Source organism: Salvia splendens, chromosome 21 (assembly GCF_004379255.2).
Source record: "Salvia splendens isolate huo1 chromosome 21, SspV2, whole genome shotgun sequence".
NCBI classification, from domain to species: domain Eukaryota; kingdom Viridiplantae; phylum Streptophyta; class Magnoliopsida; order Lamiales; family Lamiaceae; genus Salvia; species Salvia splendens.
Genome location: NC_056052.1, coordinates 17,530,819 through 17,549,617, shown reverse-complemented (window position 1 = coordinate 17,549,617; position 18,799 = coordinate 17,530,819). Strand labels below are relative to the sequence as shown.

At 42.0% G+C, this 18,799-nt stretch overlaps 1 pseudogene; it reads left to right on the top strand.

Annotated features, from left to right (window-relative positions):
- The first annotated feature begins 17 nt into the window (after nt 1-17).
- LOC121784309 lies at nt 18-949 on the top strand (annotated as a pseudogene).
- Nucleotides 950-18,799: the final 17,850 nt, after the last annotated feature.

Below are 18,799 nucleotides of genomic sequence, written 5' to 3'. Positions count from 1 at the left end.
AAAAATAAAAAGAAAAAATGGAAACCGTCGCATCTCCTACCTCCCTCAAACAAACCCACACTCCCAATTCCTCCCCAAAACCCGCCAAGAAGAGCTTCGTCGCCTCTCTCCGCTCCCCCTCCTTCAAAGAAGACACCTACTTCATCTCCCACCTCAAAAACTCCGAGCGCAAAGCCCTCAAAGAGCTCAAGGACAAGCTCACGGCCACCCACGGCGCCAATTCCATGTGGGGCATTCCCCTCCTAGGCACTGCCGACGACCGCGCCGACGTCATCCTCCTCAAATTCCTCCGCGCTAGGGATTTCAGGGTGCAGGACGCCCTCAACATGCTGGTGAAGTGCCTCAACTGGCGGAAGGAGTTCGGCGCTGACGCATTTTAGAGGAGGATTTGGGGCTCAAGGAGCTCGAAGGCTCCGTCGCGTATATGCACGGTTTCGACCGGTGCGGGCATCCTGTTTGTTATAATGCCTATGGGGTTTTCAAAGATAAGGAGATGTATGAGATAAGGAGAAATTGAAGAAGTTTTTGAGGTGGAGAGTCCAAATTCTCGAGCGATGGATTAAGCTTCTCCATTTCAAACTAGGCGGCGTGAATTCCATTATTCAAATCACAGATCTTAAAGATATGCCAAGAGAGAGCTCAGAGCTACTTCAAATCACATTCTCTCTCTATTTCAGGATAATTACCCCGAAATGGTTGTTAGAAAGGTGATGTGATGATTCATTCATTCTGATTCTTCAAACATAAAATGCACTCACCATACACAACATTCCCCTCCCCTTTCATCTTTTGTAATTGGAGTTCGAATTTGGTGGTGCAGATCTTTATAAACGTGTCGTGGTACTTCAGTTTGCTGTATTCAGTGATCAGTCTGTTTCTGACGCAACTAACCAAGAGCAAGTTCGTGATATCCAAGGAAGGAAATGCTGCTGAAACTCTTTACAAGTAAGAGTTTTTAATTTGTTTGTTTCTCTCTAGATTTGTGACGGATTAGTGACAGATTAATGACGGATTAGTGACAGATTTGTGACCCGGTAATTAAACCGTCAAAAATTTGACGGAGCCGTCCAAAATGGACCAAATGTGATCTGATTACAAATGTGAGGGACCGAATAATTCAAAAGATAATGTTTTGGACAAAAATAAAAAAAATGCAATATGTTAAAGACCAAATTGAGACTTTAGTCATGGATATATAATCTGTACTGACAGTTTTTAGAAAGTGCCATTAATTTAACGTAGTGAAAGGCTAATTTTATAATAGTGATCCCAAAACTCCACTTTTATATATGTATAGATTTCTTTCACAATATTTATAAATTGACGAAATTATCCCCTAACATTTTTTTACAATTTTAATATATTTTTACTCCAACAATATTTTCATCCAAATCACAGCAAAACACTACCGGTTGAAATTTGAAGTATTCCTCTCCTCTCATGCGCAGCCTTCTAATCTCTCCCTTTCTCCTTCGTATTGTTACTCCTCCTGTCGCCCCTTTTTTTTCTCTCGTTCTCTGTTCACGCAGTCATCGACGCGGCTGCTGCCTACCGTTAGCGACTGCCCACGGACCAGCCGGAGCATCCCGTCGCCAAGTTATCTTCTGGGCTCGATGCTGTTGCAGTTGCAGCCTTGCAGGTCTGAGACACCGTCCACCGCCGCCGTCTCCGGAGACTACTTAGCACCTCGGCACCCTAATTTCAAAAGCAATTGGTCACCTCCGTCTTCCCTCACTAGTCACTACATCTCCCATCCGCTCCTAAATTCAGAGAGCAAAAATCCGTCGCCTATCTCTTCTCACTCCCGATGCACAACCAAACGTTTCCACCGCTTGGTTCAGGCAACGTCATCGCCCCTCGCTGACAGCCGGTGTCGCCCTCTCGATGTTCAGTGTAATGCTATCAGATACGCGACTCAATCTTGTTATCACAACGAGATCGATTCCGGAACGAGAAGAACGAATACTTGATATGAAAATGAATAAGCAAAAAAACAATTCTTGGAGAGTCAATGGAAATCTTGTGTTTTATTTGTGTGGAAGATTACAAAACTCTTGGATGAAAAAATTCCCTTTCTTTTTCCACAGCTCGGCTCTATTTAACTAACACTTATCTAACAACTAGTTCAAACCTAACGGCTTTCATTTAAAGCTAGCTAACTAGTCGCATCCGACGACGTGCATCAGTTAATAACAACTGTCAACTCCGAACTCGTTTAAGTTCGGCCAACACCGAGCACCAACACCGAGCACTGAGCACCGAGCTCAACACCGAACATTGAGCTCGGTTAATCCCTGAGCACGACTACAAACTCGACCAATCACCGAGCATGATTGCAGTTCGTCAGATCACTGAACAGCATATCGGTCCCTAATCGCCGAACAGTATATTGGTAACCGAACTGAACTGATTGTGCAGTTTTGCCCCAATCCTCATAACAAATCTCCACCTTGGGACATAACTGGACAATCCATAGATTTCATCCATCTTCCACAATCACTCCAGCTGAATCAGATTCACCAAATCCATGCAATACTTCAACTTAAGTCCGGGCAACACCTTTGTTAGCATATCAGCTGCATTGTGCTCAGTAGCTACCTTTTCAATCTTCACTGAGCCCATTTCAACTTCATCCCTCACAAAATGAAGCTTAACATCCACATGCTTGCTCCTCTCATGGAATGTCTGATGTTTTGACAAACATATGGCACTATTTGAATCACATAATACAGTCACAGCTCCTTGATCAACTCCAAAATCCGAGCAGATTCCTTTCAGCCACATGCTCTCCTTTACGGCCTCAGCCATGGAAATATATTCTGCCTCAGTTGTTGAGAGTGCCACCACAGATTGCAAACTCGACTTCCAACTTACAGCAGCTCCATACATGCAGAAAACATAGCCGGATTGGGACTTCCTTGTGTCAATGTTAGTAGCAAAATCAGAATCACAATATCCCAATAGAGGCTGTGCATCAAAATTCTTACTTCCATCAAACAGTATGCCATAATCCTGAGTACCATTCAGATACCTTAGTATCCATTTTAAAGCATGCCAATGCTCCATACCTGGATCTGCCATGTATCTGCTCACAACACTTATGGCTTGGCTGATGTCTGGCCTTGTACACACCATGGTGTACATGATGCTTCCCACTATGTTTGCATATGGGATTTTATCCATCTCTCTTCTCTGACTATCATCTTTAGGGCACTGATTTACACTGAGCTTAAACTGCTGGCTCAGGGGCACACTCACTGGTTTGCTTTTATCCATCTGAAATTTCTTGATCACATTCCTGATGTAATCTTTCTGAGTTAGCCATATCCTTTTCTTGTCTCTATCCCTTATGATCTCCATTCCAAGGATCTTCTTTGCATCTCCAAGATCCTTCATATCAAATTCAGATTTCAGATCACCTTTCACTAACTCCACCTCTTCCTTATGCTCTGCAGAGATCAGCATATCATCTACATACAATAGTAGATATGCCACAGCAACTCCACCTCTTCTCTTGATGAAGACACAATGATCATACAAAGACTTCTCAAAACCGATCTTATGCATGAACTCATTGAACCTGAGATACCACTGTCTTGAACTTTGTTTTAGACCATACAAGCTTCTTTTCAGCAAACACACCTTTCCTTCATTTCCTGGTTGGACAAAACCAGGAGGCTGCTCCATGTAAATTTTCTCTTCGAGCTCTCCATGAAGAAAGGCTGTTTTGACATCGAGTTGCTGCAATTCCCAATTTCTCTGAGCAACAATGGCAAGTAGAATCCTGATGGAGCTATGCTTTACCACAGGGGAGAATATTTCATTATAATCTACTCCCTCCTTTTGTGTAAAGCCTTTGGCCACCAACCTGGCTTTAAATCTGATTTGATTGTTGTTGAAGGCCTCAATTTTCTTCTTAAAAATCCATTTACAACCAACTGTTTTCTGATCAGTTGGCCTCAACACCAAAATCCATGTGTGATTTTTGTACAAGCTATCAATCTCCTCCTGCATGGCTAATAGCCACTGATCCTTCTCCGGACTCCTTATTGCTTCCTTATAATTTGAAGGCTCATGATAGTCCATCTCCTCAGCTATGGCCAGTGCATAGTGCATCATATCAAAATCCTGAAATCTGGAAGGGAGCTTGATCCTTCTTCTGGTTCTGTCTCTTGCAACCAGTCTCTGTGGAGTCTTGATGTTACTTTCATGTTCAGAGGATCCACCAACACTGGTTTCTTGTGAATTTCTCACAGTATCTGGTGGACTTCTTACAGCATCAGATGAGGATTCCCTCTGACCCTCCACCTCAAACTCAACAGTCTGAACTTGCTTCATGAAGAAAGGCATTTCAGATTCCCTGAAAATAACATCCCTACTGATGACAACCTTCTTATTCCCTTCCTCACAGCACCATAATCTGTAACCTTTAACTCCAACCTGATAGCCTATCATCACACATCTGAGAGCCCTTGGTTCCAGCTTTCCTTGTTTGATGTGAGCATATGCTCTACACCCAAATGGTCTTAATTTTGAATAGTCTCCATAAGATCCATACCATCTACTATCCGGAGTCTGATTTTCAATGGCAGCAGAGGGGCATTTGTTGATTAAAACAACAGCTGTGGAGGCTGCTTCTGCCCAAAATGGTTTTGACATTCCAGATGCTATCAACATGCATCTTACCCTTTCAAGAATGGTTCTATTTATTCTCTCGGCGACCCCATTTTGTTGTGGGTTGTGAGGCACCGTTCTATGCCTTTTAATTCCTTTTCTCTTGCAAAACTCATCAAACTCATGGGACAAAAATTCCAGCCCATTGTCAGTTCTTAGGCATCTCAAAGGCTTCCCCTTTTCTAGCTCAACTGCAGTACACCACTCCTGAAATTTCTTGAAGGTCTCTGACTTTTCTTTCATGATCATTATCCAAACCTTTCTTGAAAAATCATCAACAAATGATAAGAAATACCTGCCTCCTCCAATGCTATTTACTGGTGCAGGGCCCCATATGTCACTGTGAACATATTGGAGAGGTTGTGTTGAGTTATGTTTGCCCACTCCATATGGCAGCTTCTTGTTTTTGCCAAGAATGCATTCTTCACACGATCCAATGGCTCTTTGTATCTCTGAATCAGCCATCTGAATAATGCCTTGCTTTACCAGCTGCATCAGCCCAGTGTCCCCCACATGGCCCAGCCTAGCATGCCAATTGATGGTCTTTTGTGTGTTGTTAGCTGTTCCAGCAACTGCCTCAGCTTTCAGATAATAGAGCACATTGTTTCTGACAGCCTTCATGATCATTTGGCCATCCTTTTTGACAAGCATCTCTCCACCAAAGAGAGTCAATTCGTAGCCATTCTTCTCAAGAAGACCCAAGGATATAAGATTCCTTTTAATGGATGGGATGTATCTCACATCAGTGAGAGTTCTGAAAATTCCATTGTCCATCCTCAAACATATGCTCCCAACACCCCTTACATCACACACATGGTCATCTCCCAGCAACACCGAGCCTTCAGATTCCTTTAAATCTTGGAACCAGTCGAGATTGGAGGACATATGGAAACTGCAGCCTGAGTCCATGATCCATAGCCTTGATAATGGGCTATCCTCCACCACATTGAGAGCTCTTGCCTCTTCAATTTCCTCAGTGATAGCTGCTGTACCATCTCCTTTGTGATTTTCAGATTGCTTTTTCTTCCAAGCAAAACAATTTTGCTTGATGTGTCCTGGTTTCTTACACCAGAAGCAGCTTCTAGATTCCTTTTGATCTCCTTCCTTAGATGATCTTGGCTTCCACTTGTCAGATGGGGGTTTCTTGAATTTGAATTGTTTCTTTGAAGTTGCCTTCACATTGAGGCTTTCAGCAGCTTGATCGATTGGCTTGCTGACACATTTCTGCATTGCCTTCAGCTTTAATGCAGAAAATACCTCCTCCAAAGTCACTTTCGAATCCCTTCCAAGAAGTATTGAGTCTTTGAATTGCTCAAAACTCTGAGGCAGAGCATTCAATAACATCAAAGCTTTATCCTCATCTTTCATGGGATCATCCACACCCTCAAGATCATCTATATACTTTCGAAAATCTTCCAGCTGATCCGCCAGATTCTTGGAGTCAGAAAATCTAAAGTTGAACAATCTTTGCTTGAGATGCAACCTATTGGAGATTGACTTCTCCATATATATTTTCTCCAATTTCTCCCACACTCCCGCGGCATCATCCTCTTTCTGAACCTCCCTCAAGACTCTATCGCTGAGGCACAAGACAATCGAGCTATACGCCTTGTATTCCAGTTCTTGACATTTCGCCGCATCCATCCCTTGAATCTCTTTCTTGTCCGTCTTGGATTTCACATAATCCCAGACGCCTTGCTGCATCAGAACAGCTCTCATCTTCAATCTCCACAGGCCGAAATCATTTTCGCCGGTGAATTTCTCAACGTCGAACTTTGCGGTAGACATTGTTGAATTCGTCGTCCTTCTTCGATTCCCACAGACGGCGCCAATTTGTAATGCTATCAGATACGCGACTCAATCTTGTTATCACAACGAGATCGATTCCGGAACGAGAAGAACGAATACTTGATATGAAAATGAATAAGCAAAAAAACAATTCTTGGAGAGTCAATGGAAATCTTGTGTTTTATTTGTGTGGAAGATTACAAAACTCTTGGATGAAAAAATTCCCTTTCTTTTTCCACAGCTCGGCTCTATTTAACTAACACTTATCTAACAACTAGTTCAAACCTAACGGCTTTCATTTAAAGCTAACTAACTAGTCGCATCCGACGACGTGCATCAGTTAATAACAACTGTCAACTCCGAACTCGTTTAAGTTCGGCCAACACCGAGCACCAACACCGAGCACTGAGCACCGAGCTCAACACCGAACATTGAGCTCGGTTAATCCCTGAGCACGACTACAAACTCGACCAATCACCGAGCATGATTGCAGTTCGTCAGATCACTGAACAGCATATCGGTCCCTAATCGCCGAACAGTATATTGGTAACCGAACTGAACTGATTGTGCAGTTTTGCCCCAATCCTCATAACATTCAGCGCCGCCAGCCCCTCTCAAATTCGAGACGACACAGCATCGTCGCTGCTCAAACTCCCTCGCCAGCCACCGGGCTTCGTCGTCACAGCGTATCTTCTGCTGTCCGGAGCTCCTCAAGCCTGAAATCAGTCAGCTTAGGGTTCATGTTCTCGTCAAGTAGGACATTCTCGAGCTTCAGGATTCGTGGATTATGCGTTTGGAGGCGGCGGTGTTTCGCCGTGATTTGGGTGAAAACATAATAGGAGTATTATAATTGCGGTGAAAATATGAGGGCTAATTTCGTCAATTTGTAAATATTATGAAAGCAATAATAAATAAAAAGAAGATAAAATTGATAAATATTCAAAACCCCAATTTCAAAAAATTCGTATGCCGCGATCCCATATTTAAAAATGGTCAGCGAATTTAATCCTTAATTTCGAAAGGCCTGCGAATTGAGACCGAAATCTCTCGACTGAGCGACGGGTGAGCGCTTCTCTCGTTTTTCGAAAGAGATCACATCATCCATTATATAATACATTTCTTAGTACACCATTAAAAAGTTGACAAGTAGATCTCAATCCATAGAAAGAAAAGTTATTTCCAAAATCTCCCCAACCTAAGTAAAGAAATTAAAACTTTATACGAAATATAAAAATCGTTTAGTTAAATCAATTTCAGATAATTATACTCAAATTTAATAGAATAAAATAAATAATGTCAAATTTACTATCTTGGATTTTGTATTTTTATCCTAATACTATTTCAGTTAATTATGCTCAGTTTTAATAAAAAAAAATGGGGAAAGTTTAAAAATCACCCAAAATGCAAATATTCATGATCTAAATGCAGGACTTATGATTAACTTGCTTATTTATTTATTCACGTTTTTTAAACACTTCTCATTCTATACCATTGTAAAATATATATTTGCATATTAAAATATTTTATTAATACGTACTATAATTCAAACTTTAGTAATTATTTTCTTATTAATATATTTTAATTGATGTTTTCAACCATTTAGGAATTAGTGTGCAAATTTACTTTTCATTATTTTACGTAATCCTTGATTTATAAATGGAGTTCCTATTTTCATAATTGAATTATATAGTATTGTTGAATATTTTGCACACCTTTATATCCTTTTAGATACTTATAGTAGTACTAGTATTAGTATAAAATCCAATTATAAATATAAAAATTATATATATAAGTGAAATTACCTATAATAATTAATTATGGTCATTCTTCCTAAAAGAAAAGAATTAAGTAAAAATAATTATAATTAAATTATAAAAAGTCCAATTACACAAATTACAAATTTCTTTAATAATGTATTTTAGAATTTAAAAGAATATGGATTTAATAAGATGTAAATAAAGAAAAAAAAACCTTGCGTTTAGTTCATGAATTTTAGAAAAGGAGATGGTTGTGGTGTTTTTCAAGATACAATACAAAAAATATTTATACTTTTAAATTGATATAGAGCAATTTGAGAAGATAAATTTTAAAAGGAAAGAAGATTAGTGAATTAAATATATTGAAAATAACTTTTTTTTCTATAGAATGAGATTCACTTGTCAATTTTTTAATGGTGTATTAGAAAATATATTATATAATGGATGTGGTGATCCCTTACGTCAATCTATGATTTAAAATTTTAACTTTTGCCTGATTGAAAATACCCCACATTATCGATAAAAAAATGTCACTAAATTGTTCACATCCTACTAGTATGATTTAAGCCAGAATCCGTTTTTAAAATATTCCGTAATATATTAGGCAATAACAAAACAATATATAAATTATTATAGAAAATAACATGCTGCTGATAAGGAATTGGGTGACTGATGTTGAACGGCACGAAATGATATATTGGTGTTTGGAATGCAGCATTCAATTTAGTCATCATTTTTTTGCACGGCTCCGTAATTCTACTTTGTTTCATTGAGAAGGGGATATGGATCATTAGAATACGGAAACTCATAATTATTGTGTCTATTATATTTATATTTCTTCAAATTTTTACTACAAAGTTAAATGTTATACGTATTTTATTGTCAAATGAACATCTATGTCGTGTAAAAGCAAATGCGGTCCGTTTAAAACTATTAAATCTTGTCCCATATCGATTTAATGATGATCCTAGCTCATCTATATAAGTACGGATAACCATCTCCTTTATAATGCCTTTTAAGGGGTGAGTGACTCATTTCTAATACTAACATTTGTGGTAATCATATTTTGGAAAATAAAATTTTTTAACTTAATATCTCTATGCATAATACTTTTATTTTTATTTTCATGATTATATTTTACATTTTGATAAATACAATTGAATGCTATTTTGATTTTTGACATTTGAAGAGTGATAAAGTAATTAACGATAAAAGACAATCTCCCTCGAATTATGGAAATTGAATTTAACTTAATATCCCCATCCAAAAAAATTTACATATTTGATTCCACAATATTGATATATGGAACTATGATATATGGGATTTAAAAATATTTAACCATTTTGACTCTATTTTTCGGTAATTATTTTGGTTGATAACAATTAGTTAATCGACTTTGGTCCAAGATTCACACATATTCCCTCCATTCAACGCAACGATAGTTGGTCATGCGGATAGAAATCCATGTGTTCCATCTTAAAACTAACTGGTGATAAGAGAAGAGACACATGAGACTTATATAGTGGATTAAGCTCCTTGTGTACACAAATGTGGGATATTATTATATTCATTTTTATGTTTCAATTGTCAACCCCTTCAAGGTGAATCTTGGAGGGGTTGGACTTTTTTATGATCGATTGGACAATCGGCCCAATTTTTTTTGATCGGTTTGACCACTGGCCCAAATTTTCAGCCCAGTTATACTGCTGGGTCAGTCATTTTTTTCGGTTTCAGCCCAGATATGCTGTTGAGTCAGTTAAATATGACCCACAGTCGGCGACCCGCTCTGATACCATGATAAATGAGGACTTGGCTTAGGTTGATCCTCTCCCCCTGACTGGTTTCTCCCCTGGCTAGGCATAGGGTTTGGTAGCCAATTTAGTAGGTCACTAGTAGGACTGTTGTTCGGCTGAAGCCCCCCCTGACCACTAGATTGACTGTAGAAGTATTCCCCTTCGACAAAGTCACAATTCATAGTTGTGTGCATGCGATTTGTGGTTGGATCATAGCACCTATAGCACCTACACCCTTTCTAAATTTTCAGACCTTCTAGCCATACATTATCCATAACTGAATCATTTACCTCAGGAATCGAAGAAGGGGTTGATGGCTGAGCAATGTCACCTAACTCCACGTCCTGTTCTATGGGACTTAACTGCCCGGCGGTACCACTACTTTCCTCTGTTGCACTGACGTCTGTGACAGGACTTGGCTTAGGTTGATCCTCTCCCCCTGACTGGTTTCTTCCCTGGCTAGGCATAGGGTTTGGTAGCCAATTTAGTACGTCACTAGTGGGACTGTTGTCCAGCTGAAGCTCCCCCTGGCCACTAGATTGGCTGTAGAAGTATTCCCCTTCCACAAAGTCACAATTCATAGTTGTGCGCATGCGATTTGTGGTTGGATCATAGCACCTATACCCTTTCTGATTTTTCCCATATCCTAAGAAGACACATTTGAGGGCACACGGTGAAAACTTAGTACGTTCATGTTTAGGGATATGGACGAAGACCGAGCAGCCAAAGATTCTAGGTTCAAGAGAAAGAGATGATGGTAACTCAAAATGCTTGGAGAAAATGTCTAAGGGAGTTTTGAATTGGAGGATTCCAGTGGGTAGGCGGTTCATAAGGTAGATTGCGGTGGCTACGGCTTCAGGCCAGAAGGCTTTGGGTATTTTTGATTCGATTAAGAGGGCTCTGGTGATTTCAAGGATATATCTGTTTTTCCTTTCTGCTACCCCGTTATGTTCTGGGGTGTAGGCACATGATGTTTGGTGTACTATCCCAAATTCTCGAAAAAAGTCTTGCATTTTTCCATTCACAAATTCCCCCCCCCCTAATTATCTGACCTAAGGATTTGAATTTTTTGGTTGTACTGGGTTTGGATAAGAGTATAGAATTCTGTGAATTTTTCGAAAACTTCAAACTTATTTTTCAAAAAATATGCCCAAGTCATACGAGAGTAATCATCCACAAACAACACGAAATAACGAAAACCCTGTCCCCCAGTAACGGGTGCAGGACCCCACACATCAGAGTGAATCAAAGCAAACGGTTTTTTCATTCTAGTATTGTTCAACTTAAAGGAGTGTCTATGGCTTTTGGCCAGTAAACAAGTTTCACAATGAAAAGATTGCATAGTAGTAACTAACTTAGGATAAAGTAAATGAAGATATCCCATGGATGGATGTCCTAACCGACGATGCCAAAGCCAAGCCTGTCTGTCTGTCAGTCAATGAGTCAGCATCGCAGTACTCTGTTGGGCTATCTCATCCACATAGTACAGTCCGCTTCGTTCAGTGCCACGCCCAACTATCGTCCCCGTCTTGATATCATGTGGCAAATAAAATTTTGGTTGCATTAGTAATTTGCAGTTCAGTTCTTTAGTCACATGACTAATGGACAACAGTTTATGTGATCATGACGGAACATAAAGACAGTTGGACAGGCGTAAAGTAGGGAAATGTTAATCGTTCCCGCTCATCAGACGTGCGCTAGGTCTCCACTGGCGGTTTGGACATAGGATTTTTGGGATCTTGAAATGTTTAAGAAATTCGAGGCATCAAACGACATTGTGTCAGTGTCTCCGCAATCAAATATCCATTGGGTGTCTTTGGTATGTGTCTGGGAGGTAGAAGAACATGCTAGGGATTTAAAAGAGTTTCTGCAGGGAATGGGTGATTGAATTTTGGGTTGTTTTGGTAATTGGGGTGCAATTTGTAATGTTTTGGCTGTGTTGGGGTTATTTTGAGAGTTGAGAAATTTTCTGGGTGGATTTTGGGATTTATCAAAGTTCTGGGGTACATTCTGATATGTTTGGGGTAAATGGGGTTGTTTTCAGAATTTATGATTTTCTGTGGGTGGTATATGGGATTCTGAGAGGAGTTGGGGTGGTTTATGGAATATAGGGTTTTTTGGTGGGTGAAAGTTGGATTTCGGGGTTTGGGGGTGATTTGATATGGAACCCCTCTCCCCCTCGAAAACCCTAGCCGTTTGGAATTCACTCTCCCCCTCAGAAACCCTAGCCGCCTGGGAGACCCTCGCGCCGCCTGCCTCCCTTCCGATTTGCATCTCGGCTTCCACCGTCTGACCGAGCATACCTTCCAACCGATACCGATGCCCTCGCCCCTGTTTCGTCGGTGCTTCCCTTGGCTCTGTCCCCTTCGATTTTGGTTGACGGAGGCGCGATGCTGCCCGCCGGAGGAGTTTCGGTGTAGGTAGCCTGCTCTCCGACAGCCACGGATGCCCGGCCTGAGTTTCCTCCTCGGTTTGCATTCCTGTTAGCCCTTGACTTCTTCATCTCCTCCCACCACTCCGGATACTCGTGTATCAAGAAACAGGTATCCTTGGTGTGTTTCTTTCCCCTGCAATGTGTGCATACGAGTTTACTTTTGTCGCCATCCCTCCGGTTGGCTTGAAATTTGGGAGGGAGGGTGTTGTTGCTTCTGTTTCTGTCGAACGAGGGTGCGCTAAGGCCTATTCCAATTCCGGAATCCTTGGCCTCGGTCTTGGATGACCGGATGCCGGCGTTGACCGCCTCTCTCCTGACCATTCCGTATGCGGTTCTTACTGACGGGAGGGGTTCTTTGTTCAAGATTTCCCTCTTGACGGTGTCATACCGATCGTCGAGAGCCCATAAAAATTGGTAAACTCTATGCCTCTGGACGATTTGATTGTATCTCTCTATGCTTGAGGGGGTGTCGAATGGGTTTGGGTCACGACTGTCTATGGACAGCCATAGATCCTGGAATCTCCGCCATAATACCTCTAATGTCATTCCTCCATGTTTCATTCCATACGCTTGTCTGTGCAGGTTCGATACTTGGAACGGATCTGCGCCGCTTCCGTAGTAGTGGCCAGACTGTCCCATAGATCTCTGGTCGTCTTGTACTGTGAAACTTCATTCACGAGACTAGCCTCGATGTTGTTTATGATCCAATTAAAACAACAATGATCTCGTTGCTGCCAAGTTGGGTAAGTTGGATCGGTGATCGACGGAGGGTCTGAAACTCCAGTAATGTGAGACGCCAAACCCTTCCCGCCGATTGCTCGCTCCATCAGATTCACCCAGAGGGGGTAGTTGTCCCCGTCCAGTTTGGTTTTCAGGCTGATATCGCCTAATGACTCCGCATCATCCGCATCAGTTCTGCGAATTGTGTGGCTGACAGATTTATGGGGCTATTATTGACGGTAGTCATGGTGGTTTCGGTTGGGTCAGATTCTGACATTGTTGGTTTCGGTTTTTGCAGGTCTATAAAGGTCGGGAAAGGTATTTTCCGAGACAATGATGATATTTTTCTGAGTCCCAAGCAAGAACAACCTGTTCTGATACCATCTTAACGATGGTAATTGAAAGAGCAGGTTTGTGTCAGGTGTCGTGTCGAGCACAGGATGTATCCTACTGATCAGGATGGAACCCAAGCTATGCCTGAACCTGGTATCAATAATTCCTCAACCCACTTCAACTGACCAGTATAGTGGACGTAAGGGTCGAATCCCACAGAGATGAATGCTCTTTGGGAATTGTGGTGAAATTCTGGAAAGATTTGGTTAGCTACCACGCTTTGGGTTGAGACTTTATCTAGGCTGGAATTTAAGATGTTACTCTACTGACTAGGAGGCGGGGAGAAAGATGGTTGACATGTGGCTGTGTACGTGGAAAGTGGGGAGCATAGGTTTCAGGAAATATATGGAATGTACGAGTTTACTATAAAAGGATAAACGGAATATCAGAGGAAGAGAGGTAGTTAGGTGACTAGGCCTACAGATCTGAAAAGTGACAGCTGAAAAGTAAAGGACAAAAGTAAAAAGTGGTTAAAAAGCAAAACTGGTCCAAAAGTTGGATGGAGATGTTATCTTCTTCAACATGAATCAAATCAGATCAGTGAATCCAGAATTATCACCATAGAAACACAGATTAACAACTTTATGAACACAGATCTACAATTAAAATCTCAAATCAAAAGATCAAATACCGAAACTGCAACTAAACTTACTGGGTGACATGCAAGGTGGAAGAAACTTCGTAAACTAGGCTTTCACATTTATCAATTTCAGATCTAAAATCTACCAGCAAACTGAACTCGAGAACTCAGATCTATCAATTCGAAAATGGAAACATGCTCGCAACAACTAGAAATTACCGTAACTACTGGATTTAAGCTATCTAGGCAGAAAAGAACGAGATCAAACAAGAACCGATGCACAAAAACAACTTCATATCATAGAAACGTTTGGATCACAACTAAGACTGCAAAGTAAGCAAATATTGAAAGTGCAACAAATCCAACGTAAGAAAACAAAGTGCAATTAACTAAGAAAGCAAATAAAGATTGTTTGCCACTCCGGGCGATGAAACTATTAACACTACGAAACACGCTGACTGGAACGAAAGGATGTGGAACTCCGGCGAACTGATGAGCTTCAGGTGACCATGGCTGTCGGCGAGGAACGAGAATATGAAGGATAATGGTGAAGGATTGATCTACCGAAGAGAGATTGCTAACTAAGCATAGGAGTTGATGAACTAGTCGATGATGATTCTCTCTCCAAGTGGCTTCCTTTTATAGGGAGGCCTCCCTTGATTTTTAGGGTAGACTTCAAACATGAAATGACTCTTTTTCCCCCTTGCTTGCGGCTGATCTTCCCAGCTATCCTTCTTCTCCATCTCGAGCCTTTTTGGCATGCATACTGGTCAGGATAGCAACATCCTGACGCCCTTCTCACCTGAATTCTCCTAACATTCCCATACTAGCTAGAACACTTCCCTGCACACTTTAGCAACTGTTTTGCAGATATATTCCAATTATGCATATTATACTGACCAGTAACCAAGCCTAGAATACGACTTATCAAACTGCTCACACTTACCACATGCTTGTCCTCAAGCGTGAAGTACAACAAAAGAAGTAAGTCGAATTCTAGCTTGGTTACTCCCCTGACCGACTCTATCCTAACATAGACCCTAAACTATGGCGCAAAGAAAAAACACATAAGCACGGACACATACACATAAACAGAACTAAAGACACTTAAATACATTAACACAACTCAATTGGGCTATATTTTCAACCATCTCTCCCCTTGGGCTCAGGTGCAATCCGGCCTTAGACAGCCTTGAATTTCCGCCGCCCCCCCTTTTTCTTCCCAGTCAGTACATCCACTTGTCAAGATCATCCCACACTCGCGGCTTAACACTAGATTCTCTCAGTCACTCACTCCTCACTGGGGATGTTAGGGCTGTATTCTCTCATAGCGCTGAACCACAGATGCTTCGGACTTAGATCTCACGTGCGGCTATTGAAGGTCTTTTAGGCTTGTAACGGGGCTATTGGGTTATAGTGTTTGGGGTGGTTGTTCCTAAGGCTCTAAGGTTCAAAAACCATTACTTTATTCTGATGCGGGGGAACTGTGTGCGCTCAGGCTTTCGGCTGCCACTTCTGTTTGGCTGGACTTTTTCCAAAGTTGCTTCCCAACTGGTCAGTAGCGTCTTGTGGCTTCGTCTTGCGGGGAAGAGTGATGTGCATGTGGTCAAGTGTTTTCGACCATTTTCTTCACATTTTTCTTCTTTACTTCTTATTATTTTTGGTCCTGGAATGACTTCCTGGTTGATTTTCTCCATGCTTCTCAATTCTTTTCGCTCCAGTTGGTTTCTTTATTGTATGTCCTTCTAGCCAATTGCCTCCTTGTCTTATGCCTTGCACACACACAATTCCAGGGGCTAGGGGTTATATCTGGGTATATATGGCTAGAAAGTGGTGTTCTAAGGGTTGGAAAATGTATATATATATATATATATATATATATATATATATATATATATATATATATATATATATATATATATATATATTTGGGGGAGTGTTCCTACTGCCTTCAGTGTTGCTACACGCGGTCACTTTACCCTAGGCACCTTGTGGCAGCCACTCTTTTCTTTTCTGAATTAGTGGAAAGTGGTTCCACTTTAGGCTTTTGACTCAAATTTTAAGAGGGCTTTTGTGTTTTGGCTCTAAGTGTGGGCTTTTCTCTCATATTCGCATCATCTATACTGACTAAGAGATACTAAGGGGGGGTGGTTTCCATTTTCCAGCATGTCCTATCTCCCTCAATTCCCCTCACCGTCAGTTCGAGACATTTGAGTTTTAATCCCAATCAAATAAAAAAAATATACCTAGACACTACACAAACACTTAAATACAAATAACACATATGTACAGATGTCATACTGGCCAGTGCATTCCCCCCTCCCACTTCACACGTGTCTGCCCTCAGATGAGGCTGTGAAGTGGAAAAAGGTAATGGCCAGTATGGCTGACACACAGACATACCAAAACACAACAAGGCATACTTATACTAAAAACTTCTCACACTTAGACTATATAATAGGCTAAGTGGGAGAGTTTAAAATCTAAACAGAAACCATCAAACCTAAACATATATATACAACAAACTCCTCACACTTAGACTATATAATAGGCTAAATGTGAGTTGACATGCATATGAAAAAGAAAACAGATAAGACAAACACATGCGCCAAAAATGGCAAACCCTTTACTTCTCACACTTAGACTATTGCGTAGACTAAGTGTTATGAAAAGGGTTTGCTCACATACTACACAGATTATACTACCTGAAAACACAGCAAAACACAATTAAAATACGAAAAACTAAAAACTGAAAATAAAAAGAAAACTAACTGGTCAGTATGGTTGGTCACTTGTTCGTCCTGCTCCTTCGCGGGGCAAGATGTGGTACAGGGGGTTCTTTCGGTTGTTCCTCCTCATTCTCGGACTGCTTGTTCCCAGATTCTGCCGACTCTTCGGCATCTCCTTCCTCTTATTTCTTTTCTTCTGTCTCGGTCCCCATGGGTTCATCATCCTGGCCTCCATGGCCACTCGGTCCAGCTTCACGGACCAACTTCCCGGTCGCCAGTTCTTTCAGGATTCCTTCCATCACAGTTGCCAAAAGGCTTAACTCCGCTCTTGCTTTCCTATTATCATCGGCTAACTCTGCCACTGCTTTTTCCAACCTCTCCTGCCTCTGCTCCTGCGCTGGTGTTCCCTGGGCTGCCGTCGCTCTCCCGGCTGGTATAGCTTCTTCCCCCATCGCGTAGAAACGAGGTATGCCCTGCCTCATGTAAACGGTGTTCGTTCGGACGAACAAAGGTGTATCAAAGAGGCCAGGAGGGTCGACCATCGTCAAGGGGGATAAGTCCTCTCCCTCCGAGATAGCTATGTTGTTCCTGACAAATACTCCCAATATATGGCAGAGGGAGAGGTTCCTCGCTAGGTGGGTGGCGATGAGGTGACACTGGTACGCGGTCCAGAAGCCCAGGTGCACTGTCCTTCCGCGCTTAGCGCTCCAGAGAAGGTACAGTTCGGTCATTGAAGTTCGGACGGTGGAATTTGATTGCCCCAACAAATTAAAATCCAGGTAAAGCTGTACAAGACGCAGAATCGTGTTGTTGAAATAGACGGAGCGGGAGATAGTGGACTGGAACTGCCCTGCATCAGGGTGAGTAAGTTCCTCCCAGGCTTCCTGGGGCTCAAATTCCACATGTCTGCGGGGAATTCCCCGCTCCCTAATTCTCCACTCAGGCCCTATGGCCTCCTCCAAACTGCACATTCCCAGACGCACGGTCCACTCAATCAAGCTCATCCGTATCTCTCCGCCAAACAGCCTAAAACTGATACATTCCTCATATAGATCAGTGGTGACCTTAAACCTAAAGGTCGTGAAAAACTCCTTCGCTAATCTAACCGGGACACTCGGATCTCCATTCTCCAACAACCACTCAAAACCCAACGCACGCAAATAGGCCAGAAACGACTCACGAGCATCCAACTCATCCAAGGAAGGGAAATGGAGTACCTTTCCACATTTAACCTGTTTGCTCTTGTCATCCTTGGTGCCGAAAGCATCTTGGAGCTTTTTGGAGTCGAAAAGTTTCATCTCCTCCACTAACTCGTCCGTGAGTTCCACTGCCCATCTTCTGAATCGGAGTATCTCCGCAGGAGGATGTAATAGCTCCCGATGATCGCCTGGGAGTTGTTGCTCCTTGTACTCCTCATCCTCCATGGATGTATCGCTATTTGATTCGGATTCATCGCTGGCAGTGTAATCGTTATCGCTCGACTCTCTGCGGTTTGGTGGGATTCTCTGAGTGGCTTCAGTTATGACTACGCCAGTATTGAATGTGCGCTGCCTCTTGCCTCGGTGTTGGAGAGACCGCTTCGGTTTCTATTGCAGTATCCTCTAGGTCAGTAGCAGGTAAAGACTCATCCCCAGGTTTTGTAGAAGTGGTCCTCTCCTCTTCTCTCAAGATCTCCACGGGATCTGCCTCCGTGTTTGGCTTTGCCTTACTAGCTGCCCACTTTCCTAAGCATCGTTGAGATACCCTTTGCGGCTTTGGCCGACTAGCCTCAGGTTCGCCCTTTAACACCAACTTCCTCTTGACGGCCTTCGGTTTCGTCACCTGAGGTGCCACTGGGTTGGGTACTTCTGGTCTTTCTTCTGTTTCTTCTGCTTCCACATGCACATCACTCTTCCCCGCCTCTGTCTGGGGGTTCACTGACTCTGGCTCTC